We start from the raw sequence: 15,677 nt of genomic DNA, 5'->3' as shown, positions 1-15,677 counted from the left end.
AGTGAACTGTTTCAAAGCAAGTTACTTGCTTCACCATGCAACTCGGGAGGACCTGGTGAACCTAGATAGAACCAATCTTCTTGGACCTATTAGATCGATCAAATTTAATCTAATTTAAAAGTAAGTTGCTTGCTTCACCATGCAATCTTCTGGGACATTTGGAACAGCTCCAGAAGTGAACTGTTTAAAAAAAAAAGATTCTTGCATCATCATGCAATTCGGGAGGACCTGGTGAACCTTATTATATCCGATCTTCTGGGACATCCCAGAACAACCCTAGAAGTGAACTGTTTCCAACGTAAATTTCATGCATCACCATGCAATTCTGGAGGACCAGATGAACCTTATTAGATCGTTCAAACCTACTTGAACATCTGGAAGAGTGGAAGTGAACTGTTTCAAAGTAAGTTATTTGCTTCACCATGCAATTCGGGAGGACCTGGTGAACCTAGATAGAACCTATCTTCTTGGACCTCAAAGCTTCTGGGACATCTGGAACAGCCCCGGAAGTGAACTGTTTTGAAAGTAAGTTTCTTGCATCACCATGCAATACGAGTTGACCTGGTGAACATAGATAGATTCAATCTTCTGGGACTACTGGAACAGCTCTAGAAGTGAACTGTTCTAAAAGTAAGTTTCTTGCATCACCATGCAATTCGGGATGATCTGGTGAACCTTATTAGATCAAATATTCTGGGACATTTGGAATCTTCTGGGACCTCTGGAACAGTTTCAGAAGTGAACTGTTTCAAAAGTAAATTTCTTGATGATGATTAACCTGGGCTTGTTAGGGGAATATCTGTAAGTAAAAAAGAAAATCGTGTTAAGTACTGTTCCTTTGAATTCCACTAAAAATTTGCATCTTTTGACAGATACGTATTTCGACCTCAACTGTAAGGTCGTCTTCAATGTCTTGTACTTGACTCGACTTCGAGTGCAAATTTTTAGTAAATTTCTTGCATGACCATGCAATTCGGGAGGACGTGATATGATTTTTTCGGATATGGTACAACAAAATCGCCTGCCGACCCAAGCGCCCCATATTATTTATTGAATATTCTGTAACAATTATAATACCTGTATGATTATAGTAACTACATTTGAAATTATAGCGTAGGTGGGTATTCTGGATGTAACGATAATCGAGATTTCTGTTTGACGACGGATTAGTTCCTCCAAGAAATATCCTTGAACTGGCAGTTGATTTGATCCCGGAGTGATTGCTGAATACATACCATCCATGGTTGTCAGGGAATGCCTGAAACGAATTTCAAAATTAATTGTTTATACTCGTGTTTTTCACTGGAATGTTTAAAATTAGGGTGTTGTGGTGCAAGATGAGGGACCTAAGGATGAACCCTCATAACTGCGTAACTACATATCTGGTTGTTTTTTTTCATCTTCTACTTTTCAATACATTAGTTAGCTGTGATAAAAATTTTGGAAAGTTTTTTTTTTCAACGTACTATTAAAATATAAGATGCAACAGAACAAAAATCAGCTTTTTCGGTGCATTGGTTACGGAGAATGAGGAGTATGAAGAGAACAACTTTGCTTAAAAATAGAACAAAACTGATTTCAAATCATCAGCCTTGTATAGAAAGTAAAAAAAATCCGCTCTACTGTATTTTTTTCCTTCACGTTTTCGAATTTAGAATATGATTCTACACTAAAATTTATCATCAGCTTAAATATCGTGCTGTAAACTTTTTTCAAAAAATGTTTGTGAATTGTGCCAAAAAAAACATTTAAAGTTGAATGTTTTTGTTTTCTGGTTTCCTTCTGGTTCTGATGTTCGAATATCACCCGAGAATCTTGGGAATAGTAAACTGCTTTTGGCATCTTGGAAAAACCCGCGTGAAATGACGGAAACTTTCGAGGAACTCATCCTGGATTTTTTTGAAAGATTTCATCTTACAGAAATTTTTGATGAAATTCCACTAATTTCAATCGCCGCTGAAGGATTTGTTTTTGGAGGAATCTCCGAAGGAATTTCTGTTGGAAGAAACTTCAAAAGAGTTTCGCAAGGTACAATCTTCAATGAATTTGTCATTGAGGATCCTTCGCAGAAATGTCTCTTGAAAAAATCCTAAAATAACGAATCTAAGAAGGAATCTTCTTAAATCAATATCAAAAGAAATATGTTTCGGAAAATCTCTTACCGAATTTCAAAAGACGACTCTTAAACATTTTGAATTCCATCAATCATATTTATTATACATAATACACACAATAAGCAATAATGTAGCGTTTGAAAAATTAAGAAACACGGATAATTGATTTTACAGGGCTTTTTGAAGTGAAGGGCATCCTTAAGGTCACGGTATTAGGGCACGGCACGGTATCTGCGTGCCTGCCATACTATATATACAAGCAAAATGGTCAAGGGCGTAGCCAGCTTTTCGGTCAGGGAGGGCAAGCACCCTTAGCAAATTTGTACCTTCTAGCTTTTCTAACTAAACGCAACACGATGAAATTGAATATAATAGCTATACTCTAAAAGCATAATTGAACCCTTCAGCAGTCACGCTGTTGTATTTTGTACAAATCTTAAAAAAAAAACTCGCCTTATCTAGACAAATCAACGTGGTGCTGGTAGCATTGATCTATTTTTGGAAGGTTAAGGATTTTTATTTACTCGTGCATTATTTTGCATTGATTTTTTTTTATTAATGTCTACAAAACATTCATAAGAAATTATAGCTGAACTTTTTTGGAAATTACGAACTCTTTTGATGACTAACCTAGAATTTCCTGGTTCCTGTATGCGTCTTTTTTAAATTACCTTCCAATACTATTCGCTGGAGGATTTTCTCCAGAAATTTTTGATATAATTAAAAAAAAAATCATCAGGTAATCCTGGAGAAGTTCATGGGTATATCCCTGAAAAGATGATTGAAGGATTTCAGAAATTTCCTAAGGAACTCTTGAATGAATTTTTGAAGAGAATCTGAGAGGAATTTCTAAAGAAATCACTTGAGGAGTTCCTGGAGCAATCCCTAGAAGACTTCCTGGATGAATCCCCGAAGAAACACCTGGATGAATCCCTGGAGAAATCCCTACAGGAATACCTGGAGAAAGCACTGTAGAATCCCTGGAGGAACTCCCGGAGGAATTCCCTGAGGAATCCCTGGAAGAATTTCTGAAAATATACCTGGGGGAAATCCTGGATAAATTATGAGTGGAATACCTAGAGAAATTTCTGAAGCGATCTCATGAGAAAATCCTATTAAATTTCTGGAGGATTCCTTGGAGTAAATTCTGGGAAATTCCTGGAGGAATTCTGGAGAAATTCTTGAAGGAATTCTGGAGAAATTCTTGAAAAATTCTGGAAGTAATCTCTAGAAAAATATCAGAGAAATCTCTTAAGGAATTCCTAGCGGAAATCTTAGAGAAATTTCTGGAGGATTCCTTGGAGTAAATTCTTGGAAATTCCTGAAGGAATTCTAGAGAAATTCTTGGAGGAACTCTGGAGAAATTCTGGAGGAATTCTGGAAGTAATCTTTAGAAAAATATCAGAGAAATCTCTTGAGGAATTCCTAGCGGAAATCTTAGAGAAATTTCTGGAGGAATCCTCGGAGGAATTCCCTGAAGCAATTCCTGGGAAAATCTCTAGAGAGAATCCTGGAGGAATGCCTGGAGAAACTTCTGAACAAATTCCTGGCGTAATTCCTGGAGGAATTCTTGGATAACACCCAGCAGGAATTCCTGAAGAAATTACTTGGATGAATTTTTGGAGTAATCCCTGGAAGAATTTCTGGAGGAATTCTTGGATAAATCTCCAGAGGAATTCTGGGAGGAATTGCTGGAGAAATTTCTGAAAAAAAAATACCTTGAGAAATTCCAGGAGGATTTCCTGGAAGAACCCCTTTGAGAAATCTCTGGGAATATTGCTGGAGAAATTTGTGGAGATATCCCTGGAGGAATCCCTGAAGCAATTCCAGAAGAAATTCATGGAGGAATTTCTGGAGGAATCTCTGAAAAATTCCTGAAAGTATTGGTGGAGAATTTCCTGGAAGAAACTTTCAAAAAATCCCTAGAGGATTTCCTGAAGAAATTCCTGGAGGAATTGCTGACATAATTTCAGAAGGATGTCCAGGAGCAATTCCTTGAGGATTTCCTGAAGAAGTTCCTGGAGAAATTCCAGGATAAAATCTTGGAGGAATGCCTGGAGGAATTCCTAGAGGTATTCCTGTGGGAATTGCTAGTGGAATCCCTAGAGAAATTCTTGAAAGAGATACTGGATGAATTTCTAAAGGAATCTCCAGAAGAATTCTGGGAGATTTCTATTTCTTTTTCTGTTATTTTTCTATTTCTGAAAAAAAATCCCTTGAGAAATTCCTGAAGAAATTTCTTGCGGAATTTCTGCAGGAAATCCTGGAGAAATCCTCGAAGGAATTCCTGAAGAAATACCTGGGGGAATCTTTGAAGAAATTTGTTGAGAAATCCCTAGAGGAATCCCTGAAGCAATTCCTGCAGGAATCTCTGGAGGGATGTCTGGAGGAATCTCTGAAAAATCCCTGAAAGTATTCGTGGAGAATTTTCTGGAAGAATCTCTTCAAAAATCCCAAAAGGATTTCCTGGAGAAAATCCTGGAGGAATTTTTGACATAATTTCCGAAGGATGTCCAGGAGCAATTCCTGGAGGAATTCCTGAAGAAATTCCTGGCGTAATTCTTGAAGAATTCCGGGAGAAATTCCAGGATAAAATCCTGGAGGAATGCCTGGAGGATTATCTAGAGGTATTCTTGAAAGAATTACTGGATGAATTTCTAGAGGAACCTCCAGAGGAATTCTGGGAGATTTCTATTTTCTTTTCTGTTAATTTCTATTTTTGAAAAAATCTCTTGAGAAATTCCTGGAGAAATTTCTTGCGGAATTTCAGCAGGAACTCCTGGAGAAATCCTCGAAGGAATTCCTGAAGGAATACCTGGGGGAATCTTTGAAGAAATTTGTTGAGAAATCCCTAGAGGAATCCCTGAAGCAATTCCTGCAGGAATCTCTGGAGGAATCTCTGAAAAATCCCTGAAAGTATTCCTGGAGAATTTTCTGGAAGAATCTCTGCAAAAATCCCAAAAGGATTTCCTGGAGAAATTCCTGGAGGAATTTTTGACATAATTTCCGAAGGATGTCCAGGAGCAATTCCTGGAGGAATTCCTGAATAAATTCCTGGCGTAATTCTTGAAGAATTTCCGGAGAAATTCCAGGATAAAATCCTGGAGGAATGCCTGGAGGATTATCTAGAGGTATTCTTGAAAGAATTACTGGATGAATTTCTAGAGGAACCTCCAGAGGAATTCTGGGAGATTTCTATTTTCTTTTCTGTTAATTTCTATTTTTGAAAAAATCTCTTGAGAAATTCCTGGAGAAATTTCTTGCGAAATTTCAGCAGGAACTCCTGGAGAAATATTCGAAGGAATTCCTGAAGGAATCCTTGGGGGAATCTTTGAAGAAATTTGTTGAGAAATCCCTGGAGGAATCTCTGGAGGAATTTCTGGAGGAATACCTGGAGGAAACTCTGAAAAATTCTTGAAGGTATTCCTGGAGAATTTCCTGGAAGAACTTCTGAAAAAATCCCTAGAGAATTTCCTGAAGGTATCCTTGGAGGAATTTCTGGAGGAATCTTCGAAGGATTTCCTGGATGAATCTTCGAAGGATTTCCTGGAGGAACACCTGAGAAAATCCCTGGAGAATTTCGTGGAGAAATCTCTGGAGGAATCTCTGGAGGAATCCCTGTAGCAATTCCTGAAGGAATCTCAAAAGAAATTCCTGAAGAAATGTCTAGAATCCGTTGAGGAATTACTGATATAATTTCTGAAGGATATCCAGAAGCAATTCCTAGATAAATGGAGAAATTCCTAAAGAAATTCTTTGGGTAATTCCTGGAGGAATCCCTGAAAATTCCTAAAAGTATTCCTCCACGAATTTTCTGAAAGAATTTCTGAAGAGATCCTTAGAGGATTTGCTAGAAGAATCCTTAGAGGAACTTATGGATGATTTCCTGATCTTGGAAGGATTTGCTGGAGGATTCACTGGGAAAATCCCTGTAAAAAACCGTGGAGAAATCCCTGGAAGAATCCCTGAAGCAATTCATGAAGGAATCTCAGGAGAAATTCCTGGAGAAATGCCTGGATGAATAGGTGACATAGTTTATGATGTAATTGCTTGATAGATTCCTGGTGAAATTCCTAGAGAATCCCTCAAGAAATTCCTTGAGCCAGGAGACTCTGGAGTACTTCCTGGATAAAATCCTGGAGGAATGCCTGCATGATTTTCTGGAGGAATCCCGGGAAGAATTTCTCAAGCAATCCCAGGAAAAACTCCAGGAAGAACTCTTGGGGAATTCCTGGAGGAATTTATGGAGGAGTCTGAGTCTCTGAAGCAATTCCTGGAAGAATATAATATCTGGTGGAATTCCTGGAGGAATGGATGAAAGAAATTCAGGAAAAACCCCTGGTATTCTCTGTAAGAATACCTGGAAAAGAATGCCTAGGAGAATTCTTAGAGGATTTCCTGAAGTAATTCCTGGAAAATCTTTGGAGGAATTTCTGTAGAAGTCTCTGGAAAAAAATCCTTGGAGTAATCTCTTGAAGAATTCCTGGATAAATTTCTGTAGGAATTCCTGGTGGAATTCTTGGAAGAATCCCGGAAGCAGTTACTGGAGGAATCTCTGGAGCAATACATGGATGAAGTGCTGAAGGAATCTCTGGAACAATACCTGGAGGAAGTTCTGAAGGAATGCATTGAGGAAACCCTGGAGGATTTCGTGGAGAAATCTCTGAAAAAAAAATCTTGTAGAAATTCTTGATGAGATATCTGGAGGATATCCTAGAGGAATGCCTGTAGGAATTCCTGAAGGAATCTCTGTGGAATTTCTGGAGGAATCTTTAGATAAACGCTTTAGAGAATTTTTAGAAAAATCACTGCAAGAACTCCCAGAGGAATTCCTGGAAAAATTCAAGAGGAATTCCTGAAGAAATTCGTGGATGAATCTCTCAAGGAACTCGTAGAAGAATACCAGGTATAATTCCTGAAGAAATCGCAGATGGAATTCTTGGAGAAATTCTGGAGGTATCCTTGGAAGAGTTCCTGAAGAAACTCCAGAAGGTATCCTGGAAGTAATTTCAGGGGGAACTCTCAAGGGAATCCCTAAACAGGTCCTGGAGGAAGTACTGAAATAATTCCTGAAGGAGTTCTCTAAAGAATACAAGGAGGAATTCCTGGAGGAATCCTAAGAAGAGGTCTTGGGAGCATCTTTGGAGGGATTTTTAAATAAGTTGTTCCAGAAAGACTCACAGAAGGAATTCCCGAGTTATGCCCTGCACAAATTCTTTGAGGAATCCCTGGAGGAATCCCTGGAATAATTCCTGGAGAAATCTCTGAAGAAATTCGTGGAGGAATCCCTTGAAAAATTCCTGGAGAAATCCCAGGAAAAAATCCTGAAAAAATTGCAGATGGAATCTTTGGAGAAATCCTGAAGGAATTCTAAGAAGAGTTCGTGGAGTAGCTCCTTGAGGAATCCCTGCAGGAGTGCCTGAAGAAACCCCAAGAGAATTCCCGGAAGCAATTCCTAGAGGCATTCCTAAGGGAGTCCCTAAACAGTCCCTGGAGGAAGTATTGGAATAATTCCTGAAGGAGTTCCTTTAAGAATTCCAAGAGGAACTTCTAAAGGAATTCTAAAACGTGTTCCTGGGAGAATCCTTGAAGGAATTTTTGGAATAATCCCTGGAGTTGTTCCTGAAAGAAACACAGAAACGGGTGAATCCCTGGTAGAATTCCTGAAGAAATCCCAAATCCCATGAGGAATCCCGAAAGCAATTCTTTAGGAAATCCCAGGAAAGCTTCCTCAACAAAATCCTGGAAGAATTTTTTGTAAGAAAAAAATATATGAAGGAATCCATGTTTGCAATAATTTTTGGACGAATTATTGTTGGAATCTTTGGATGGACCCCCAAAAGAATGTTTTGTACAATGTTTTAAGGAACTCCTAGATTAATTTTTAGATAATCTCTGGTAAAATTCCCTGTAAGGGTTTCTGGAAGATATTTCTACTGAAATACTTCGAATGATCCCAGATTGAGTTATTGGAGCAATCTCTAGTGGAATTCTTGAAGGAATATATGGAGAAATCCCTGAAGAAATCTCTGAAGGAACACTTGCAGAAATACCTAAAAAAAATCTGTTGGCATTCCTTTGGGAATCCTTGGAGAAATTCCTGGAGGAGTTCTCGAAAATAAGTACTGGAGCAATCACTGGAGGAACCTCTAAAGATATCCCAGGACTCCAGGAGAAATTCCGGGAGGAATGTCTGGTGAAACGCATAGAGGAATTCTTGAAAAATTCTCTGGAGCAATCCATGATGGAATCACTGAAGGAAGCTATGGAAAAATTCCTGGAGAAATTCGTCGATGCATCCTTGCAGAAGTATGTGTAAAAATTTATTAAGGAATCGTGGGGGGAATTCTTGAAGCATTTCTTGGAAAAAAAAAACTTTAACAATCACTTTCAGAGCCCTGCAAGATGCCCATTCGTAAAGAAATCCCAGGTATTTTGCTTTTAGCATGCCGTTTGTTTGAATTGAGTTACTAGTGAAAATTCGTGTAGCAGTAGCACATAACTCCACATAAGTCCTTCTTTTTCCGTACGGCATATCTGAAAAATTTGGCATGCTGTTTTTGTATTCCATGAAAAAACATCACAAAATTTAGCCACTCAACCAAGCATGTTATTTGGTAAAATTCTATGATACTACTAAGTGGTTGTCTTGGAGAAATACTTGGCGAAATTTCCTGTGGTTTTCGAGTAAAGATGGTTTGATAATTGTGGATAAAAACCTTAATTATTAGAATAGTTCATTTTTTGAGATATTTTTCTGAAAGTCTAAATTATTAATAATTTATTTTAAAAAATCTGGCGGCCAGGGGGGGGGGGCACGGCCCCCCCTGCCCCCCTCTGGCTACGCCCTTGAAAATGGTCATTGGCACTAAGCTGAAAAGCAGGCTTTGTCCCAGTCAGGACGTTACGCCAAGAAAAAGAAGAAGTCTCCGGGTAGCACAGATTTTAACGCAGATTGGCCACGACCCGGAGGAGCGTTGATTATAACTAGAACCCATTTAGAAGAATATTTAAAGAAATGCCATTTGAAGGCGGCTCCAAAAAAAAATCCCTTCTTGGAAGAATCTCTATACAAATTCTTTATGAAGGAAGCCCGTTTCGGAGTAATTTCCAAAGGAATTAGACTTAGAGGGATCTATAAATGATCACCGCAGGGATTCTTCGAGAAGGCAGCTCAGAAGGAATAGGTACTAATACTAATTCAGTATACAACTAACGAATAATATTTTTTTGTATGCTTGTATGATCAGGTGGAGCTGCATGACAGCTAATAGCAAAGCCTGGGCCCTTTACCAACTTTCCCCCTGGACCAATACTCACGGTGGACTAGACGATGTCGTCAACTTGAGCAAAGTGTGTACCCAAGTAACCACGCTGCTCAAGCCGTAATGCATGTATAAATACGGTGAATATAAAGCAAGCATTACTATGTATGTACAATAAAAGTTGGAATCAAGATAAGTAAAAGGAAGGTAATCCAATATGATAAATCATACAATCCGCCATATTGGAATTTGAAATGACAGCTGGTAAGTTTGTTTTGATTTGGCAGTTTATAAATAGTAGCAAGCCATGATCCAAAAGATGTCTCTTCTGGTTACATGTGCTTGCGAGCTAATATCACCGACGAACCGACGTGACAGTGGTGATTCAAAACTGTACCCCCCCCCCCAAATTTAACGGTCGACCAGCGAAGCGAGCGATCGCTTCTGTCAAATCAGCCCAGACACGAACTGTTTCCTATATGAACAAACGGGGGTTTGGTGTCGAGCTAGCAAATCATCGCGAGCCGTTATAGAGGTGGCGATAGTGTTCGGCTATTTTTCATCATGGCGTCGCGGACAACAAATTTGAATTTATTTGTTCTAGCTGTCACGTCGGTTCGTCGGTGCTAATATGGTAATAAAATCAACCAAAGAGCTTGAGTCCTATTTTTTGGAATCCAAATGATGCAATAGCTCGATCGACATGCCCTAGATTAGAACAATACATCCCGTCCCCTGAGAAATTTTTCTGAAATCCAGTGGAGTAATCTAGTCAATAGTTTGGAACACATGAGACCTCCGAGACCTCCCATTTCAAAGCTGCCGAAGCTGCCCCATCACGCCATTTCACAAGATTATGATCGCTTCATTCAGTTTTTCTTCAACATTTCGGCAGTAAGGATTCAATATGAGTATGGCTAATGTTGTGGTGCTCAAAACATACAAAAAGGTTGTTTTTTCTCATAATAATTAGCTTTAAATTAACAGAACTAGCAGCTGCTCTGCCAATGCGGATTTTTTTTTCACTTGAGTGAAGGTAAACAACAACCCCTAGCAACCCTAGCAACCACACAGAAACCGATAGTGTACAGTGTACACAAACTCGCCAGCAATCACCTACACCACCCCCGCCATAAACCTCTCCCCGCGCCGACTGACTGCTTATATGCCAGTACCTTCCATTAAAATTACCTTGGTTGGAATAAAGTGGGAAAGGGCCCCAATTTGGTCGCATTGTAGCTAACTTCAATTTAGCTTTATTGGGGCCCTTTCACACTTTATTCCAACTTTAATTGTACAATGTACATACATACATAGTAATGCTTGCTTTATATTCACCGTATTTATACATGCATTATGGCTTAAGCAGCGTGGTTACTTGGGTAGTAATTAGTGTTCTAACTATTCACATCCCATCAGCGTTCTGGATGAATTAAAGCTCTAAAGATGATTCGATAATTGAATAATAGGTATAAAACATTCGTCAATCAGGGCAGTGGATGTCACATTCAGAGGAAAAGGCTGTCGTCCATGTTGACGTCTTCAAAGTACTAATTCCCAAGAAATATTACAAAAAAGAGCATGACAAAAGTTTATCGTAGCTAATTTTTAAAGATTTGATATTTCTGAAAACTATTCGGAGACAGCTACCAGAGCTAGCGTTTTCAGCCGATATGGGGTACTAGTTTTTCTGATAGCATCCCCAAACAATAATACAATAATATTTTAGTCTAACTTTTTATATATTTTGAAAATTATTTCAAGCTAATTACCAATATTGTCAATAATCGATATTGGTTGACTGTACCGACTTCTTTTTCTTGTTTGTGGCTCTACGTCCCCACTGGGACTTGGCCTGCCTTGCTTCAACTTAGTGTTCCTTGAGCACTTTCACAGTTATTAATTGAAGGGCTTTCTTTGCCTGCCATTGCATGAATTTGTATATTGTGAGGCAAGCACAATGATACACTATGCCCAGGGAGTCGAGAAAATTTTCCCGACTGGAACGGGAATCGAACCCGCCGTCTCCGGATTGGCGATCCATAGCCCTAACCACTAGGCTAACTGGAGACTGTACCAGCATCATCCTCAAATAACTCTCATATTGGTGAACTACAATATGAGAGGTATTTGAGGATGACACCGGTGCGGTGGTACAGTCAATGACCAACATCGGTCACAATATTGGTAATCAGCTTGAAATAATTTTCAAAATATATAAAATGTTTCATTTCATTTTCATTTTCATTTTGCAGCATTTGGTGGGGCAATGAGAGCGCAAGTCAGTCCAAAGCCGATGATAAAGAGGGGTAATGGCTGAATAGTCTTTGCTGACCACATAAACGCCATGGGATAGGAAAAGGGTATTTTGGTGTGGGATTAGGGTGTTGGTACAGACTTGACAATATCAATGCTATTCAGATGCAAAATAATTTTAAGGCTCAATAGTGAATCGCATACCTTCCAAAACCAAAAAAACAATAATCCACAAAATTCCAAGCAAGTCATAGAAAGAAAAAGCGCCCGATTGTTTATTTTGTCAATTATAAAACACGGACATTCTTACTCTCTCCAACTCGCCAGTCATCCCGGAAAAATGTCCCTTCAGTTCTGGAAAATATATTATTCCCAATTAAGCCTTTAATCGAATTGTCCGCGTAGTCTTGTAGTACCCCTACTAAGTAAGAATCAGTCATTGAAATACATATTAAATGCTAGACATGACCCCATGGATAGCATTTGCATATGTAAAAGCTTTGCTGATGTGACTTTCCTATTAGGAAATTCTCTCATCTCATGTTTGTTTTCAAAACCTTGTCAAGCTTAGAAAATTGAAGTTAATAAACAATACATCACAAGGTTCGAATTCTCATAGAATGAGATCATTCATTCGCACTACAACACCATAGGAGATAATATCACATTGGCTGATTACAGTACAAATGCGAAAAATCTCCCTTTTTCCCCTATCCGCAACCTGGGGACGCGCCCTGTTAGATTTCGAAAGCCTCGGAGAATATTACAAACCTTCAATGGCATTCCCACACACTAACCCACATTGCCCATTCAGGGGTCTGATTGGGCCTATTACCCTCCTTCAGTTTGTAATATTCTCACCAACTTGGAATTATATTTTCCCGGCACATAAATGACTTCGACAAATGTCCGATATACTATGCAGCAGCATGATCTGTATAACTATATCAGATGACCAAGGATGGGAACACTCACTTGCAGAGAGTTACACTCACTTGATGTTTTCTCAACTCAGATGCGTGCAATCAAGAAATGGTGTATGGACGACTTTTGCCTTGCGGTTTTGTCTAAAAGTTTGCTGAATAGAGTAGGGGTCGCACACACATACCGAAGTCGTGAAGGAGCTGCGAAGGCAACTCTCCACGAGGTGAATGTAAATTACACTCACCTCGTGGAGAGTCGCTTTCACAGCTCTGTCACGACTTTGATATGCCCCGATTACTAGATTTTAGCTGTAAATAAACTGTAAATTAAAAAAATAAATGAATATGTAATGTAAATGAAACAAAGTTGCCTGTAGGCAATAAAATTAATTTTAAAACTTATTTCGACTTGTTTTCGTTTAACGAACTATTATTTTCAAATGAGTACCTACCGTGACATCACCTAATTTCAATCACTTTTTTTTCGGTTCCTAATTCCGTTCACACCGTGCAAAACAAATGGGGTGTACGGAATTAGGAACCGAAAAAAAGTGATTGGAATTGGTGATGCCACGGTACAATCAAGAAATTTTGCATAATGCTTACGTACCTTCGCCGTCGCTGATGTAGCTCCTGATAGCTTGGTCGGCTATTATGTTATTTGGTCGAGCTCTGTCCACTACAACTGGTTGAGTCACCATTGTCCCGGATCGGTCCTGTTTGTTTTGCATCCGCTGTGGAATATGTCCCTGACCCATGCTGCTGCTGCTGTGATGACTTGCTGTTGGCCACAATCGTACTTGCCACCCAGTCTACCACCAGTAGATAGAATATACGGTATTGATGGGTCCGCCATTGTATGAACTGGACCAAGAACTGGAGGCTTTGCAACGACGGCGAAGGGGACATCACTAATGGACGTCCGGCTGGCACGTTGCTGTATCCTCTCGACTGATGGTAGGATTGCAGCTGGTGGTGGTGATAGGACGAAACAAAAGCCAACACATCCGGATTTGACCAGATTGTCGTACGTTTTGGTGCAGCAACAGCGTTCGCCTGCACCAACTGCTGCTGATCTTCCACGGCATTGTTGGCATCCACTTTCCCCCATCCTCTCCGGAACGATCATTCTCATCGAGTTCGTCGTCGGAGTCAATGTCCTGATACTGGAAGATATCATTATGGAAGTAATACTTATTCGGCGATTGGACGGCCAGCACAAAGGATTGCGTGATACGGTGCCGACGGTAGCCTACGAATCCACCTGGTTAATCTTGGCATGACAATCGCGAAAGTTTAACTGCTGGATCTTGTTATGAATCTATTTGTGGCCGATCACCAGTGTGCCTTCGTGTCCAAACCACCATGGACGAAGCTCGCCGAGTTGTTGTTTATGAAAAGAGGGGCGATATATTTTATCCGCGTACTATCCGGATGTCGGTCTTTCCGGGATTATCCGTTTTGTGCCCTATGTCCTCTGCTGGCTCCAACAGAAGAATCTGTTGGGAAATAAATAGAGGGTAATAATTTTGTTTGTGTACTTATTTACTAAATGCGACGGCTCAACAAGGCAGAAATCAAGCATAACTTTTCAATCCGACGTAACTCGAGAATGTAAACAAATCCGGGTTAACTGCTGCATGCATGATTCATAAAGCAAATTGAAGAACCCATATCACTGTTTGATGATTTATTGCTTAATTTGTTTAACTAAGTATATTGTTCAAAACGACGTATCTAACTATTTTGATGTTTACAACTTTACTGATAGATACACCGTTTTGATATATGAGAAAACCAAACGACGTATCTAGCCAAAATCAAAAGTAACAGATACACCAAACTGGCACCATACAAAAGCGACGTATCTGGCATGACGTATCTCGAACCAACCCGGTGTATGTGTATTTTTGTCAAAATTCATTGTGAAAATGATATGGAATGAGTAGGTTTTGTTTCTTACCTAGTGCGTGCTATATCCCTGGTGATGTTAAGCACAAAAAAACTTATGAAAAGTCTTCTTATAAAAAAACTATTTTAGTGAAATGGTCGTCAACATTGACCATGAATTTACTCAGATCAGTGAAAAACTTAGATACGTCGATTTGAAAAATTATGCTTGAAATCTTTGCTACATACTTACCATTCCCGACGGCGATAAATTTGTAATTTATTTATTATAATAATCGCTTTGGGTAAAATCTTTTCCGGCTTTCGCTGGTCGCGCATATTTAACTAAAGCAGAAAATTTTTCTAGGATGATGATCTATGCCTCTACTTTCTACAACATTTTCTCGAGCGCACAAAAATGTACTGCCGAAAGTTTACCCGACCGCGCACCATGATTTTTAAACATAAACAAAACATTGCTTGGTGACCGAGGCGAAGCGGGCGAAATATTGGAGAAACTGTCAAAATTTGGCGAAGAGGGGTAATCTGATGCATAAAAACCACGTAAAAATGGTAATTATTAGTCCCCTCGGAAAATTCATTCTCAAAGAAAAAGAAGAAAACATGGTACCGAAAATTTTCATTGGTTTGTACGGCACTCTTACGTCTGTATAAATTCGTCTGTGGTGATTCCATGGCTTGGGGGCGCCTGACTTAAGGGTGCGTTGAATACACAATACTAGTTGGTAGTGGTTTTGGCAGTTCCTGTAACCACAACATGGTAACATTTCCATGGCTGGGGGGCGCATGGAAATAAAGTAATTTGCTTTAGAAGCTCCTTCCTTCAGATAGGGTGCTTGGGAATTGGGAAGTGCTTCCATTACATCTTGAAGAAAACCTGGGTATATTTGTGATTGATTGGGAACAGTGTGATGATTGGCTGGATGATAGAGAGGCGATGCCTTGCATGTTTGAAGGCAGTGTAGTATTTCCATGGTTTGAGGATGCCTCTAGGAAGATTGGTCTGACTTAGAGATTCCAAGTTGCACTTGAGACTTTGAGAGCACAAGAAGTAAATTGTATTATTGCCTGATAGTTCTTGCGAGAGACGTGCGGGCGTGAATCACTGTATTCCATGGTGTGAAAGTACTTGTTATGGGTAATACGTGTATATAATGGATCACTAAAATAACTAAAACGGCCGCTATGAAGAGAACAGAAAGTGCCAC

General features: G+C 39.4%; 1 long non-coding RNA gene across 1 annotated transcript; it reads right to left on the bottom strand.

The window, feature by feature from the left end:
• Window positions 1-12,848: 12,848 nt before the first annotated feature.
• Window positions 12,849-15,040, bottom strand: LOC134288887 (uncharacterized). The gene is made up of 3 exons (XR_009998159.1): window positions 14,702-15,040; window positions 13,169-14,057; window positions 12,849-12,878 (listed from the first exon to the last, which is right to left on the bottom strand). It is a non-coding gene; the product is annotated as an uncharacterized LOC134288887 (long non-coding RNA).
• Between the last annotated feature and the right edge of the window lie 637 nt (window positions 15,041-15,677).

This window comes from Aedes albopictus, chromosome 2 (assembly GCF_035046485.1).
Source record: "Aedes albopictus strain Foshan chromosome 2, AalbF5, whole genome shotgun sequence".
NCBI classification, from domain to species: Eukaryota; Metazoa; Arthropoda; class Insecta; order Diptera; family Culicidae; genus Aedes; species Aedes albopictus.
The sequence above is the reverse complement of the archived record's forward strand: the minus strand, read 5'-3'. Positions and strand labels throughout refer to the sequence as shown.